We start from the raw sequence: 732 nt of genomic DNA on the forward strand, positions 1-732 counted from the left end.
GAAAATAAATGAAAGAGATTGAGAGGCGACAGCTACTTACATAACTAAACTTTTTCCTGGGGTCAACCAAGTATGGGAATAGGGCGGTGATTCCCTTTGCACATTCTTCTTTTAAACTTCGGGAAGGGCTTGTTCTACACGCACAAACATAAACCAATTACAACCCATAACATCATAAACATCAATTTACAAAGAACCGTATGAACAACCTACCCATGTTCATTTGTCAAATGTGCTACCAAGATTTTCACCATGTCACGTCTTCGGCCATCTGACAGACTTTTAGTGTGTGCGTATTTTTTTATGACCTTTTCACCTCCAGGGCTGCTCTTTAGGATATCTTCGAACATCTGGAGGAAGGAATGATGTAATATTGCAGAGCAGAGATGAGAAATTAGCAATTGACAAGTGTATATAGCTCCAAATATCTTTAATATTTAAGTCATTCTATATAGATGTAATTCAGAGGCAAGACTGGTGATTCTTACTTGGGCAAGACGACGTTCCTCAACTTGATTTTTTCAGGAGGACTTCTAATCAACATTGCTGGGTCATCAGACTCTGACGTGCCCTCGGTATCTCCTAAAGCTTAAAGAATCTTCAATATAAACCATATCAATGGTCTGATTATCTGTTCATACTACTTTGATAGCATGCTATACAGCTATTGAGAATTAATCCAATAGTCACGTTAGCCTATGCAAATCAGTGAATTGGTGAATACTGCTAAGA

At 38.1% G+C, this 732-nt stretch overlaps 1 long non-coding RNA gene across 1 annotated transcript; it reads right to left on the minus strand.

The window, feature by feature from the left end:
• Positions 1–44: 44 nt before the first annotated feature.
• On the minus strand, positions 45–638 carry LOC107661042 (uncharacterized). The gene is made up of 3 exons (XR_001631069.1): positions 489–638; positions 214–350; positions 45–134 (listed from the first exon to the last, which is right to left on the minus strand). It is a non-coding gene; the product is annotated as an uncharacterized LOC107661042 (long non-coding RNA).
• Between the last annotated feature and the right edge of the window lie 94 nt (positions 639–732).

The sequence above is a fragment of the Sinocyclocheilus anshuiensis genome, unplaced genomic scaffold (assembly GCF_001515605.1).
Source record: "Sinocyclocheilus anshuiensis isolate Anshui unplaced genomic scaffold, SAMN03320099.WGS_v1.1 scaffold19176, whole genome shotgun sequence".
NCBI lineage: Eukaryota > Metazoa > Chordata > Actinopteri > Cypriniformes > Cyprinidae > Sinocyclocheilus > Sinocyclocheilus anshuiensis.